Genomic DNA, 15,537 nt, shown 5'->3' with positions numbered 1-15,537 from the left:
TGACACCATTTTATTGCCTCAGTGCTTCCTCCAAATGTTGTTCAACATGAAGGAGAACTGATCCGTCAGCCAAGGGAGGATGGTACGTGGTCATCAGCAGGAGCCATGAGACTTCCTGGTCTCCGGAGCCAATGCTGTGTACTCCCAGGGCAAATCCTCCCTGTCTGTACGCCACTGTGCCACCACCTCTGCCTGGTCTGTCCTGCCGGTGGGACAGGACATATCCAGAGATTTCAGGAGAAAGTGAAGACTGCAGATGCTGGAGATCAGAGTCAAGAGTCTGGTGCTGGAAAAGCACAGCAGGTCCTCAGGTGCTGCCTGACCTGTTGTGCTTTTCCATCACCACAATCTCAATACCTTGGGATGGTGATGGTGGTGTCTGGTCATTGTCTGTAAGGGTTGATTTCATGAGTATGACTGTCAGGCTGTTCCTTGATTGGTCTGTGAGAGAGGTCTGCACATTTTGGCACCAAAATCCAGATGTTAGTCTGGAGGACGTTGCACCACTGAGAGGGCTGATTCTGGGGTTGTATTAAATGGTGCCTTCTTAGATGCCGAGTGGTCCATCCAGTTTCATTCCTTTGTTGAGACTTTGCAGTGATTAATACAGTGAGTAGCTGGCTGGGCCGCTGTCAGGTTGGCAGGTTTTTTTTCCGCCATTGACAATGATTCCATGGAGTTCAGGAGATTCCTAATTCCAGGTATTTTTTCTTGAATTCAGATTCCACATCTGCCAAGATGGGATTCGAACCAGGACTTCAGTCGTTTGTTTTAATATTTTGGATAAAATTTAAACACATTACGTTTGTTCACTCACTTTAAATATCACTTACCCAGGTTTTTTTTCTTTGTGAAACACTGTCCATCCTCCTGTCTCCTCCATCCTTCGCTCCAACAACAAGAGTTTGGAGAACATGGAGTTTCTCTGTCACTAAGACTGAGATAATCCGATCTGCTGCATCCCTCCCTCCCACTAGCCCAGTGAGTCAAACTGCCTCACGTGGTGCTCCCGGTTTTTGTCCTAAACTTGCATCTTTCTCCAACCTCATGTCAAGCCTTATCAGAGCTCATCTTGACCTTTTACCCTAATCTCACTAAACCATAGACTTTCCAACTCTCATTCCTCCTCCTCCTCCTCCTCCTCCTCCTCCTCCTCCTCCTCATCAGTCTCCCTCACCGATTCATAGATATTGTTCCTTGTTCTGTCTTTTCTGGTTATGTCCTTCTCTCCCAAAATCCTGCTCCATCTCCACTCTCCCTTTCCTTTCTGAATTCCTTGCATTTGGTGTCCTTGGTCCTTTCTGGATTTTACGTACATACTACCAGGAGGTGACATTGTGCAAAAGTACCATTTTGGGTTTCACATGTACACTGACAATGCCCAGCTGTCCCTCTTCATTACTCCACTGTTACTCACTTATCAAACTGCTTACCACATTCCCACTACTCGATTAGGTGCAGTTTCCTCCCATGAAACATTGTAGTGGTTAAACCCGTTGCCTGATAAATTCCTTTCCCTTATTGCTGAGCCCCTCCTTCTCACTGGGAACTATGCAGCAGAACTACACTCTTCACAGTATTGCAGTTATATCTGACGCGAAGCTGACCTTCTGATCAGGCATCTACACAATCCCAAACACCAGCAATTCCAATCTCTTAAACATTGCTTGTCTCCTCCTCACCCCAGCTTCATTGCAACTGAAACCCCTTACCCGTGTCTGTGTTGCCTTAAACTTGACGAATCCAAAGCAGAACCCTTAATTCTTTGACTGGCTCAGAATTTGGTTTCAGGCTCCCCTCTCAGTATTTACGTTCAGACACATCAGTACTCATTCTGTCAAACCCCTTAAGAATCTGATGGTGCGGTCTGATTGTGGCTGGTGGAAATGGCAGAGGCTGATGTGTTGTATCTGGGTGGAAGCTAAGGACTTGGTGGGGGGGTGTTCTATCCTCGTTGGAGATGTGGGTTTCAAAGGCAGAGGTGCAGGAAGTGGAGGAGATATAGTGGATGGTATTGACCACATGGGAGGGGAAATTGCAGTCCTTGAAGTACGGGGCCATTTGGTATGTTCTGGCCTCACTGGGACACAGCAGTAAGCATGAGATAGAGATGTTGGCCAGGGAACAGGCTCGTGTGTTAAAGTGGCAGGCAGCTGGAAGCTTGGGGTCTGTTTTTGCAGCAGAACGTAGATCATCTGTCGCCATTTCCGCCAAGGCCACTGAGATGCTGCCAGACACAAGTTCCTGTCCCCTCCATTAACAGCTATGCACCCTCCCAGCCTAATCATAATCCACTCATTTGTCTTTCTAAAAGTTCCAGTCTCTCTCTGGGTTCTGTCCCTGCCTATTATTTACTGTTTAACCCCTATCTCCTGCGTACAAAGATCTGCAGGTTAGTTTTATTGGCCAAGCTAAATTTCCCATAGTGTTCAGGGATGTGTAGGTTAGGTGCATTAGTCAGGTGAAATATACAGAAATAGGGTAGGGGAATGGGTCTGGGTGGGATACCCTTCGGAGGGACCTTTTGGGCCGAATGGTCTGTTTCCACACTGTCAGGATCCTAATTTTCCCAGCTCCCATCAGTTCTGAGGCAGGGCCACTGGACAGATTTCTGTTCCCAGATGCTGCCAGACCTGCTGAGCTTTCCCAGCACCTTCTGCTTGTTGTTCCTGATTGACACCATCCATACACCTTTCAGGTTTGATTCAGACAGGGGGAGGATCCCACCACTGACCTCACAATGGGGTCCACCTGATTGGTGGAAGCTTCGGACCAATAGGAAAAGGTGGCGGGACTGGTAGACAAGTCGAACCAGCTGGTCATCCAAACAATGGGAGTGAATGAGGGGCGTTACCAGTGGGATGACACGTCACCAGTAACTCGGCAGATGCAGTGCCATGTGACTCGGCTGTTGGTGAATGTGGGAGAGGCAAACAGGGAAGGGGAGAGTGGCCTCAGAGACACGGAGATAATGAGTCACTTTAGACTGGGAAGTTTTAATTACACTCTGTGCGGTTCGTAAGTCTGAATTAGAAACTCTAAATCCCGCGTTTGCAGCAGATTGGAAAACGGCTGCGGCCCTCAGGCGGTGAAAGGTCCTGGGGTATGGCCGCCATTTTTATTGGAGGCTAGATACAGTGAGGCACATGTGCATGTCCCCTTCCTAGGATGGGTTGGGGGGGGGAAGCGTACGATTTCAAGAGAGGCATTTACAGATCAAGCACATACCAAGAGAAAAGTATGTCTTTATATTCTTCCTGCACTGACTGTGAGTTTTGTTTTGTGAATTCATTTCATAGGATATTAAATCCTAATAATTGAGGCTGGGATCTCAAAGCAAGTTTTTACAGTCAATGGAGTCATCAGGATCTGAATATCATTAGCATTTAATTGTGGAAGGAGAAAGGTTTGTCTGTTCTGTTTGAGGGAAAATATCTCCAATATTTTTGTTAAGCAGAAAGATGTACAAATTCATGGTTGGATCACCCATTGGGTGTGTGCTCTGTTCTGGACCCTGCAGCTGAGGAAGGAGATATTGGCCTGAGAGGGAGCACAGATTTATCCAAATTACACCTCGCCTCTTTGGAAGAACTCTCAGATTGAGACCCAATCATCCACTTTATGAAAAACTTCATATTTTCAATTACCTTCAAACTTCCGATTTAGAGTCCTTTCGGACTCAAATTCCAGTACCTATTCAGGTGGAATGTTGCAGCTTCTGACAACTATCTATTAATTCAGAAACTGCTGAGGTCCATGTTGACTCTGGGGTTACAAAGGGCTGAATTGAAAGATGAGGTGCTGTTCCTGAACTCCCATTGAGATGCATTGGAACAGTACAGGAGGCTGAGGGGAGTGTAGGTATGAGCAGACAATGAAGATGACAGGGCGGCAACTGTGAGGGCTGCTTGGCTCAATGAGAGTGTTTTGGAGTTGGGTGTAAACAGACTGATGTGAGACAGGGAGAAGGTGAAGCTGAAACTCAGTTTTAGTTCAGGCCGTTCAGATATTCACATGGTCCCAAGGTGAACAGCCAGTTTTTAAGTGATACCTGCGGAATATTTGTTAACAGTTTGTAAAGTATTTTTCCTGAGGGCAGTTGAGAGTTAACCACATTGCTGTGGGTCTGGAGTCACATGTTGGCCAGACCAGGTGAGGATGACCGTTTCCTTCCCTACAGGACATTAGTGAACCAGGTGGGTTTCTAACAATCGACAATAGTTTCATGGTCATCATTCGCCTTTTCATTCTAGATTGTATTGAATTCCGATGCCACCATCAGCCATGTTGGGATTCTATCCCTAATCCTCGGAACATTGCACATGTCTCTCATCTGGCAGGAATACCATTAAGCCATTGCCTCCCTTTTAGCAATGTTTAAAAGAAAGTTCCATCATTCTAGGTGTACAATGTGAGATAAAATACTGCAACGTTCATGTGTCAGCCTCTCCGAAAGGTCAATCAACAGAAATTTGTTTGGGGCAAAATATTACACTTTTTTTGGTGGGGGGGGGGGGGGGGTTTATTAAACAAAAATGAATCCAAATAAAAATCTTATGCCACGGACATGTAATTTCTGAAGCCGGAGGGGGATTACAGAGAGAGGGAGGGACGTGGGGCCACAGGGGGATTGTTGTCCAAACATCACTGTGGTGTACATGGACTGCAGCATTTCAGGGAGGCGGTTAACCACCACTTTCTCCAAGACAAGTAAAGGTGGCCAGTAAATACTGGTCTGGGCAGCAAAGGCAATCCCCAGTGAGTAAAACCAAGCAGTGACCTCTCTGAGCTGACTTGCTGTGAAGTTAAAAACCTCTCTGGAAATGGAGTGGGCAGAGAAGAGAAACAGTGACATTTCACAGCTGCCCTCCGAGCGACCTCGCCCTTGGAGGTACTCCGAGCTGGGGATCAGATCAGTGAGTTTCAGTCTCTTCAAATATCAATCTTAGCCGGTTTTATTTTATTCAATCTACAATAGTGAGTAAGGTGAGGATTTCTTTTTAATGTCTTAGGGTCTCTTAATTAAATGTTTAAGATATGAAACATAAGCATTGTTATTCTCGGGCAGTATTTTTCGAGCAGTAAGACTGTGTCTTTGTTTTGGTCTGTAGATTGTTAAGGCGGAGAGATGGCCTGTTGTAGAGTGGCGTGCTGTTCCTGTCGGATGTGGGAGATTAGGGAGAGTTTCAATGATCCTGATGATTGTGTCTGTAGCAAGTGTGATTGCAAATCCTTTTGGATCGCATGGATTGGTGGAGGAGTGATTAACGGCAGTGAGGAATTGACAGGAGCCAGGGTGTGTGATAGGTGGCAGTCTCAGGAATGCAGGATACTGCAGATACAGTCAGGTAGATGGGTTACCGCCAGGAAAGCTGGGGGGGGGGGGGGGGGGTAGGTGGTTAGGTCGGTACTGCAGGAGTCTCCTGTGGCTATCCCCATCTCAGGCAAGTATACTGTTTTGGAAAATGTAGGTGGTCATAGACTTTCAGGGGAATGTAGCACTGACAATCAAGTTACTGGTACTGAGACTGGCTTTTAACATAATATGAGGTATATCCAGTTCCACAAGATCGATGGTGATCGGGGACTCTCTAGTCAGGGGCACAGTCTGCTGTTTCTGCAGCTGACAGTGAGACATCAGAATGGGGTGGTGCTGCCCTGGTGCCAGTGTCAAGGATGTCTCTGAGGGAGCAGAGTATTTTCAAAAGGGAAAATAACCAGTGGGAGGTCATTGTATATTGGTACCAATGGCATAGGAAGGGGAAAGCATGGGGTCCTGACGAGCAGGGAGATTTGCTCGTGCCACTCGGGAGGCATTAAACCAGTGAGGGAGTCGGGGTGATCCTAAAGAGATAGTGAGAAAAGAGGTGAGTCTGAGGCTGGTACTGTTCACCAGTCAGACTGTCAAGGCAGGCAAGAGCAAATCACAGAATGAGGTGCGACGGACCAGTTGCACTGCATTTATTTCAGTGCAAGAGGCCTTACAAGTCAGGGAGGTAGGCTCAGGGTATGGTTTTGAACATGGCACTGGGATATTACAGCAATAACAGAGGCATCACTCAGGGATGGATAGGACTGGCAGCTTCATGTTCCAGGGTATAGATGCTATAGCAAGGATAGAAAGGGGGCAACAGATCAGGGGGAGAGGTGTTTTTGATTAGGGATAACATTATGGCTGGGCTTTGGGAGGATATTCCTGGGAGTACATCCAGGCAAGTTATTTGGTTGGTACTGAGAAATAAGAAAGGGATTACCATCTTAATGGGATTGTATTATAGACTCTCTCCCAATAGTCAGCGGAGAATTGAGACACAATTTTACCAGGAGACCTCAGTTATCTGTAAGAATATTATGGATGCAATGATAAGTGGTTTTAACTTTACCAACATAGCCTCGTAGTGTTAAGGGCTTGGATGGAAAGGTATTTGTTCAGTGTGTACGAGAACATTTCAGAATCAGTTTGTAGGATGTACCTACTAGAGAAGGAACAAAACCTGATCTGTTTTCTTTATTCATTCACAGGATAAGGCTGTCACTGGCTCGGCCAGCATTTATTGCTGCGTTTACCCAGAGGGCAGTTAAGAGTCAACCACGTTGCTATAGGTCTGGAGTCCCATGCAGACCAGACCAGGTAAGGATGGCATTTTCCTTCCCTAAAGGTCATTAGTGAACCAGATGGGTTTTCCAACAATTGACAGTGGAATCCTTGTCGTCACTAGATTATTTTTTCCAGATATTTATTGAATTCACGTTCCAAAATCTGCCGTGATGGGATTCAAACCCGGGTCCCCTGAACCTTATTTGGGTCTCTGGATTAACTGTCTAGCGATAATTTCACTCCGTCATCACTGCCTCTTAGGAAATGAGGCAGGGTGAGTGACTGAGGTATCAGTGGGGCAGCGCATCAGCACCAAAGATCCCAGAGTATTGTGGCTCAGAGGTTAGCACTGCTTCCTCAGCACCAGGGACCTGGGTTTGATTCCAGCCTCGGGCAACTGTCTTTGTTGGAGTTGGCACATTCTCCCCAGAGCTGAAAATGTGTTGCTGGAAAAGCGCAGCAGGTCAGGCAGCATCCAAGGAACAGGAGAATCGACATTTCGGGAATAGGCCCTTCTTCCCATAGTGTCTAGATGCAGTATATGAGGTTTTGGGATGTGCAGGCAAATCTCTGCCTGATGTGAAAAGATCCTTTTGGGAACTTAGACAGATGTCAGAGGGAGGTGTGGCCGCATGTTTTACATCTCCCATGGCGGCAAGGGAGGGTCAAGTGTGTGGAGCGTGGGTTGGTGGGAGGGTGTGGACCGAACAAGGAAGGCACAGCGGGAATGGTCTCTGCGGAACGCAGATAAAGGTGGGGAGGGAAATATGTCTCTGGTGGTGGGGTCTGACTTTAGGTAGCAGAAATGACAGAGGTTAATGTGCTGTATCTGGAGATTAGTGGGGTGGAAGGTGAAGACCGCAGGGTTATATTCTTTATTGTGGCTGAAGGGGTGGGGTAAAGGCGGAGGTGCGGGAAGTGGAGGGTATGTGTTGATCAAGTCAGAGGAAATTTACGGTCCGTGAAGTAGGCCTTTCTGGGATGTCCTGGAATAGAATCCAAAGAGATTAAACAAATATATCACAGACAAAAGATTAACTGGCCCAGAGAATAGGACCCCTTAAAGGTCAACAAGGCTGTCTATGGAACCACAGGGAGTGCAAAAGATATGCAAATATTTCACGTTATTTTTACTGGAGAAGTATATGGAAGCTCGAGAGTTTGGAGAAATAAACAGTGATAACTTGAAAAGTATCCATGTTACAGAGGAGGTGTTACTAGATGTCTTAAATCGCATCTAGGTGGATAAAGCCCTGGAATATGATCGGGTGTATTCTGGAACTTTCTGGAAATCTAGTGAAGTGATTGTTGGGCCTCTCCTGAGGTATTTGTATCGTTGATAGCGACAGGTGAGGTGCCATTATTTTAAAAAACTGGTAAGGAGAGGCCATGGAACAAGAAAACAGTGAGCCTGAAGTCAGTGGCAGGCAAGTTGTTGGAAGGGATTCTGAAGGACAGGATATCCATCTATTTTGGAAAGGTGAGGAATGACAGGGAGAGTCAATGTGGCTTTGTACATGCACAATTGTGTCTCACTAACTTGACTGAATGTTTTGAAGTGACAAAGAAAATTGATGAAGCCAGGCGGTGAATGTTGTTTATATGGACATTCAACAAGGTTCCACAAAGCAGACTGGTTAGCAGGGTTAGATAACATGGAATGCAGGGAGAGCAAGCCATTACAAAACTGCCTTGAAGGTAGGAGACAGAGGATGATGATGGAGGGTTGTTTTGCGGACTGGAGGCCTGTGAGGAGCAATGTGCTGCAAGGATGGATATTGAGCCCTTAAATAAATGACTTGGATGTGACTATATGAGGTATAGTCAGTAGGTTTACAGAAGATACCAAAATTGGAGGTGTCGTGGACAGTGAAGAAGGTTAGTTCAGAATACAACAGAATCTTGATCAGATAGGCCACTGGGGCGAGGAATGGCAGACGGAGTTCAATTTAGATAAATGTGAGCTGTTGTATTTTGGAAAGGCAAATCAGGGCAGGATTTATACACTTAATGGTAAAGTCCTGGGGAACATTGCTGAACAAAGAGACCTTGGAGTGCAGGTTTATAGTTCCTTGAAAATAGAGTCACAGGTAGGCGGGGTAGTGAATGTAGCATTTGGTACCCCCCCCCCCCCCGCCCCCCCGTTATTGAATGCAGCTGTTGTGACGTCATATTGTGGCAAGACAGGGCACTGATTAAAGCCCTTCTGGAATTCTGTTTTCAATCTCCCCGTTCTTGGAATAATGTTGAGAAACTTGAAAGGGTTCAGAAAATATTTGCAAGGATTTTGCCAGGGTTGGACGGTTTGAGCTATTGGAAAAGGCTGAATAGACTGGGACTATTTTCCCTGGAGAGTTGGAGGCTGAGAGGTGATCTTATAAAATCATGAAGGGCATGGATAAGGTGCGCAGTCAGGGACTTTCTCCCAAGTTCGGTGGGTCCAGAACTAGAGGGTACAGGCTTAAGGTGAGAGGGAAAAGATTTAAAAGGGATCTAAGGGGCATCTTATTCATGTTGAGGGCATTGCAAGTAGGGAATGAACTGCCAGAGGAAGGGGTGGAGGCTAGTACAATTGCAGCATTTAAAAGGCATTTGATTGTGTATATGAAGAGGAAGGTTTAAGAGGGATAAGGGTTAACCGCTGGCAAATGGGACTCCATTAACACTCTCCGTTATTGGTCAATGCATTGAATACAGAAGCTGGGACGTCATACTGTGGTTGGACAGGATGATGATTAAGCCACATCTGGAATTCTGTTTTCAGTTTGAATTTCCCTGTTCTGGGAAGGATGTTCTGAAACTTGAAAAGGTTTGGACGAGATTTACAAAAACGTTGCCAGGATTGGAGGATTTGGGCTACAGGGGGAGGCTGAATAGGCTGGGGCTATTTTCTCTGGAGAGTCAAAGACTGAGAGGTGACTTCATGGAGATTTATAAAATCACGAGGGGCGTGGATAAGGTGAGCAGCTGGAGTCCTATTTCTTCAGGTTAGGTGGGTCCAAAACTAGAGCACATGGGTTGAAGTTGAGAGGGCAAAGATTTAAAAGGGATCTAAGTGGCAACGTTTTCAAGCTGAGTGTGGTGTCTGTATGGGAGGACCTACCAGATGAAGTAGTGGAGGCTGATAAAATCACAACATTTAAAAGGCTTCCAATTGGGTACATGAATAAGAAGGGTTTCGATGGATACAGGCCAATAGATGGTAAATGGGAATCCATTAGTTTAGGATTCCTTGTTGGCACGGACGACTTGGACCGAAGGTCTGTTTCTTTGATCTTAATAAATTAAGATGCATTCCTCTATTGTGTGGAGAGCTAGCTGAAGCACAGATAATTATCCTTGGAGCTGAGAAGATGAAGCAGTGATTTCGATCTGGTGCAGATTTGGTTCCAAGGTCTTGAATTTGCAGAGAGAGAGAGGGATTGTTAACACTTTCACAATCTTTAGTAACTACATTCAAGTAATTGGCAAATAATACAAGGTGAAAATGTGATCACTATTTTACTCAGAAAGTTCTGAGCATCTGGAACAGTCTGAACAACACAGATTCAGCAGGTATTCTGAAAACAGACTTGGAATTTTACTTTTTAAGGAAAGATTTGGGGGGGCTGTGGGCACATGGGAGGGGACTTGGGACAGACTTGCAGCATCTCCAGAGGGAGAGTGTACAGCCCCAATGGGCTGAATAGCCCCCCGCCCCTGTGCTCTGTGATACTGTCCCATTCACTGTGAATGATGAAGCTCATCTCAGGGCAGAGAGAGGGATTAGCCCTCCACACTCATCACAATGGGGCCCGGCTGATTGATGGGAGGAGAGTCTGTGTGGTCCTGCAGCCAATGGGATTGAATGAGGGGTGTGGCCAGCAAGACAACACCTGTCCATGAGCTGTGCGGGTGCAGTGTCACTGTTTGGGGTTGGGAGAGACAGCAGAGACTGGGACAGAGGCTGTTGGACCTGAATTACAAACTCCCGGTAAATTAAAACCAAAAGAACTGCGGATGGTGTAAATCGGAAACAACAACCAGGAGGTTCTGGAAATGCTCAGCAAGTCTGGCAGTATCTGTGAAGAGAAATCAGAGTTAAAGTTTAAGATCCGATGTCCCTTCCACAGAACAGATGTTACTGAGAATAAAAGTAAGTTTATGTTCAGAAGATAGTGTGGGAGAAGGATAAAAGGAGTAAAGGATAGGTGGGGATAGAGTGAGAGGAACAGTTGGATAAAGGATAAGCATCTGGCTGGGGGAGGGTGACTAGTTGTTCATGGAGACTGTTAATGGCGAACCATAGGTAGTGTGTAATGGCAGGCTGTGAGAACAAGAACTGGTGTGTGGTTTAGGGGGCTACGACATGAGGTTGTTAACCTATGGTTAGCCACTAACTGTCTCCATTGTAAGCTGTTGCCCACCTATATCACTCCACGATTGAAGCTGCCAAAGACACAAACCTTTGGAATATCCTCCCGAACCCCCTCTGTCCGCCTTAAGGATGTATCTAAAAATCGTTCTCTTTAATCAACGTTTCCATCATTCGTGATGCATTTTAGGAGATTTGTCAATGTGAAAGGCTCCATACAATGCAGGTAGTTGTTGTTATTGTCTGACATCAAGAGAAATAGGGATGAGCCCTCTCTCTCTCATACCTAATGAACAGGAGCAAAAGCAGGAAGCACTGAGCATGCTCCAGCCCACAATGGGCCTCGAATTATTGATGTCAGCGCACGACCAATAAGAGTGGGGGAGCGGGGGCTAGAGGTGCTAGTTGGTCCTTCAACCAATCGGAGTGAATGAGGGGCGGGACAATACTCAAACCACATGATAAACTTCACTGACAGCACACGATTGTTGTGACCAAGGCATTGGAAATGTGTGAAGGTGAAGGGCAGGGGAAAGGAAGGACATAGACCAGGAAGAGTAGGAAATTTTCATGGTATGGGATAAGAGGTTTTATAGAACTTAGTGCACATTGTAAAACACAAATTTCAAAATCCAAATTCTGCACCATTTTCCCTCCCTATAATGCATTTTGCACTCCCTGAAATATCAACTGTGTGTTTTTCCCTCCACAGATACCATTGATCAGTGCCAAAGCCCCATTGCCTGTGGAGAAGGTGATGTTTGAATTCCTTGTACAGCTGCAATTCGTGTGGTGAAGGTGCTCCCACAATGTGGTCGGGTAAGAGCTGTTATAGATTATTCACTCAGCGACAGTGAAGAGTTGACAATGTATGTGCAAATCAACAACAGTTTTTTTAACATGTTTATAATTCCACAGAAATACTATTGAGAACTTCTGACATAAGGCCACAGATGGGGATATTAGGTCAGGTGATCAAAAGAATTGCCAAATAAGCAGGTTTTCAGGAATACCTTAAAGGAGGAAAGCAGGTCTGAGGGGGTTAGGGTGGGAATTCCAGACTGTGTTGCCTTGGCAACAGTAGAAACCGCTGGACAGTTGAAGCAATGAGTAAACACATCGTTGGGAGTCTGAAAGAAAATGAGTTGTCGGGGTCTCACAGGTTGTGTGGTGCAGGGAGACAGGGGTGTTCACAGCCAGGAATTACATCAAGGGTGAGAATTTTAAATTGTTGCTTGTTAATAGGAGCCTCTTGATGGATCAACAAGTTTTGGTACAAGTGAGCACTTGGGCAGGAGGGTTTTAGATACTCTTGAGATTACATTTAAGTTGAATGTGGGAGGCTGCCCAGGAGTGTTTGGATAATGAAGTCTGGAGATAACACAGGGATGGACGAGTATTTCGGTCAATGAGCTGAGACTAGGGTGGAGTTGGGTGATGTCACTAATGTAGAAATAGTGCTTTTGGAGTTGGGCTGCTCCTCCTCCTCATCACTCCCCCTCACCAAATCACATATTGTTCCTTGTTCTACCTGTCTGTTTTTTTCTGGTTATGTCTTTCTCTCCCATTCTGCTACAAACTAATATTTGACCCCACCGTTGTTGGAAAACCTGCTCCATCCCGACTCTCCCTTTCCTTTCTGAATTCCTTATATTTGGTGTCCCTCAAGGATCTCGCCTTGGTCCGTCCTGTTTCTCACCTACACACTGCCAAGAGGTGACATCGTCCAAAAGCACCGTGTTAGGTTTCACATGTACACTGACAATGCCCAGCTCTCCCTCCCCATCATCCCTCTCCATTACTCAGTTATCAAACTGCTCATCACACTCCCACTACGCGATTGGCTGCAATTTCCTACAACGGAACGTTGCAATGATTAAACCCATTGCCTTCAGTTGCTATTACAAATTACTTTCCCTTACTGCTGAGCCCCTCCCTCTCCCTGGGAACTGTCTGAGGCAGAACCGCACTCTTCATAATATTGCTCTCATATCTGACCCCAAGGTGACCTTCTGATCAGACACCTACACAATCACAAACACCAGGAATTCCAATCTCTTAAAATGTTGCTGATCTCCACCTCATTCCAGCTCCATTGCTAATGAAACCCCTCACATGGGAAACATCACACGGCGGCACACAGTGGTTAGCGCTACTGCCTCACAGCGCCAGAGACCCGGGTTCAATTCCCGCCTCAGGCGACTGACTGTGTGGAGTTTGCACGTTCTCCCCGTGTCTGCGTGAATTTCCTCCGGGTGCTCTGGTTTCCTCCCACAGTGCAAAGATGTGCAGGTCAGGTGAGTTGGCCATGCTCAAATTGCCCGTAGTGTTAGGTAAGGGGTAAATGTAGGGGTATGGGTGGGTTGCGCTTCGGCAGGGCAGTGTGGACTTGTTGGGCCGAAGGGCCTGTTTCCACACTGTAAGTAATCTAATCTAATCTAATGTAATCTAATCCACTCAGTATTTACCCTGTCAAACTCCTTAAGTATCCTGCATGTTACAATGAGATCCCCTCTCATTCCTCCCAAATCCAGTGAGTAGAGTCCCAACGTCTTCAGTCTTTTCTTAAAAAATAATCCCTGCAAACCAGGGATCATCCCAGTCAATTTTCTGTGAAATGCCTCTGATGAAATGATGTGTTTCCTTAAATAAAGGGACCAAAACTTCTGTCATTTCTCCAGATGTGGTCTGACTCGCACTTTATAAAGTTCCTCTCAGGTATATACTCCAAACAACTTCCTTTAAACTTGCACAGATGTTGTTGGAAATGCTCAGCAGGTCATGCAGCATCTGTGAATGAAAATCAGTTAAAGTTTCTGGTCTGGTCACCCTTCCTCAGATACGTTAACTCTAATTTATTTTCGCACCTGCTGTTAGACCTGCTAAGCTTTTTCCAGAAACTTCTGTTTCTCTTCCTGGTTTCCAGCATCTTCAGTTGTTTCGGTTTTCACATCCTTTAAACTTGCCATCTCTCCTCTAGAATTTGTCATTTCCACATTGGAAAAAAGATTCACATTTGTTTGGTCTCCCCTACCCTGGGAAAAAAGAAACCATGACTAGTCACCCTATCATTGCTCCTCATAATTTTATAAAGTTCGATAAAGCCACCTAAAATGTCCAGTGTTGCAGGGAAATAGCCTTAGCCTCTTCAGCCTCTTCCTATGGTTCAAATGTTCCAATACTGGCACCACAAGGTAAAACTTCGCTGAACTCTTGCAAGTTTCCCAACATTTTTCCTGTAACAGGGAGACTGGAATTGAAAGCAGTCTGGGGATTCCAAAAGTGGCCGAGCCAATAAACTGTCCAACCGAAACATGATCTCCCAACTCCTATCCTCAATGCACTGCCCAATAACAGTTAGCATACAGCACACCACCTTCACCGACCTGTCTACCTTCAACCACACTTTCAAGGAACAATCAACCCACACTGCGTGGTCTGTTTGTTTGTCAACACTTCCCAAGAACTTGCCATTAAGAGGTTGAGTCCTATTCTGATAACATCTTTCTGAAATCATGGAGACCACAATTGAATGCAGTATCCTAAAACTGGCCTCACCAATGCCCTACTCAGCCACAACGTGACCTCCTAACCCCTATCTCAGTGACAGAATCCCCACAGTGTGGAAGCAGGCCTTTCTGCCCATGAGACCATACCAACCATCGGAACAGTATTCCACCCTAACTCTGTAACCTACCATTACCCAAAGCTAATCCATCTAAAGTGCATGTCTTTGGAATTGTGGGAGGAAATTAAGAGCACCCAGAGGAAGCCCACGCAGACACACGGGGAGAATGTGCAAATACCACACAGACAGTGGAATCAAACCAGAGTCCATTTATTGACCAGCACATTCCATTAAAGGTCAGTGTCCCAAATGCAACATTCAGCACCTGATCTCCCTGAATCTCCACTTTCCAGGAACTATGCAGTTGTTCTGAGCCCTTCAGAGGAAATTAAGGTGAGGAGGAGAAAATACGAACAGGGTTGAGTTGTAGATCTATAAAATAACTCTCCATCTTCCCCCTCTCTGTTCCCCCCGTCTCCCCCCACTCTGTATGGTTCCCCCCCTCTGTCGGTCAGTCCTTTGTCGCCCCCCCACCTCGTCGGTCGCCCCTCCCCCGTTGGTCTGTCCCACAATCTGTCGGTCTGTCCCCCCATCTTTTGCCCCCTCGGTCTGTCCCACCTCTGTCAGTCGCCCCCCTGTCGGTCGCACACCCGTCTTCTTCACCCCCCTCCATCGGTTGCCCCCCCCCTCAGTCTGTTCCCCCTCTTTGTCGGTCGCCCCCCCAACCGTCGGTCGCCCCCTCTGATCGCCCTGTCTGTTCCCCTCCTCTCTAATCCCGCTTTCTGTCCCCATCCATTTCTATGCCTCCCCTCTCTATCCCCCCTCTGTCCCCACCCATTTCTGTCCCAACCCTCTCGATCCATCCACCCTCTCTGACCCTCCGCCCACCCCCTCTCTGCCTACCCTCCCTTCTCAGTCCCCTAGTTCTGTACTCCCCCCTCCGCAGGAAAAATATCTTGTCTATTTACCCTATCCATGCCCGGCCTGATTTTAAAAATCTCTTTCAGGTCACCGTTC

The 15,537-nt window shown here is 46.4% G+C and overlaps 1 long non-coding RNA gene across 2 annotated transcripts in view; it reads left to right on the top strand.

The window, feature by feature from the left end:
• LOC148137832 (uncharacterized) overlaps positions 1-15,537 on the top strand; it is a 115,509-nt gene that overhangs the window by 87,049 nt on the left and 12,923 nt on the right. For both annotated transcript variants that reach the window (XR_015754111.1, XR_015754110.1), the window contains 2 exons: positions 6,523-6,631; positions 11,665-11,771. This is a non-coding gene — a long non-coding RNA (uncharacterized LOC148137832). The remainder of the gene's footprint in view (positions 1-6,522; positions 6,632-11,664; positions 11,772-15,537) is intronic.

Source organism: Chiloscyllium plagiosum, unplaced genomic scaffold, assembly GCF_037043375.1.
Source record: "Chiloscyllium plagiosum isolate Xiang-an unplaced genomic scaffold, Cpla_swu_hap1 HiC_scaffold_42, whole genome shotgun sequence".
In the NCBI taxonomy this organism is placed as follows: Eukaryota; Metazoa; Chordata; class Chondrichthyes; order Orectolobiformes; family Hemiscylliidae; genus Chiloscyllium; species Chiloscyllium plagiosum.
This window is presented reverse-complemented; position numbering and strand designations above follow the sequence as displayed.